The sequence below is a fragment of the Pseudorasbora parva genome, chromosome 7 (genome assembly GCF_024679245.1).
Source record: "Pseudorasbora parva isolate DD20220531a chromosome 7, ASM2467924v1, whole genome shotgun sequence".
Taxonomy (NCBI): Eukaryota; Metazoa; Chordata; class Actinopteri; order Cypriniformes; family Gobionidae; genus Pseudorasbora; species Pseudorasbora parva.
The window spans coordinates 13789202-13789718 of NC_090178.1; positions in this window are offsets into that span (position 1 = coordinate 13789202).

Consider the following 517-nt stretch of genomic DNA (forward strand, 5'->3'; position numbering starts at 1 on the left):
AGAAAGCTGTAGATTTGAAAGTAATGGTTATTATTTACATGAGTTATTAACATTTACATATAGAGTAGATAGGGTGATAGTTGCATGTCACATTGTCAAGTCTATAGTCTAAACAGTCTTGTGTCCAAATATCTTTAGCAGTAATATTATATATACCATGCATTCAAGAAACACAATGAAGATTGAAAGACTGAACTGTTCTTGAACTATGTTCTTCTATGTTTTTTTCTTTAAAAAAAATATTTGTTGTCCAAAACAGTGGTTTGATGTTCAAAATCCAATACTATTTAATAGCAGGTTTTATTTGTTGTCACAAATGGTCAGTATGTGTTCAATGAACTATTGTGGAGATGTAACATATGTAGGGTATGGAAGCTTTTTTCCGCCACAGAATAAAAAAATAAAAAGGTAATTGGGACTTTTTGTTTTTTTAATCAGATTTGTGAGAATTCTGACTTTGACTTTTAAACTCAAAATTGTCAAAATTCACTGAATCACTGGAGTTGAGTAAAACTAA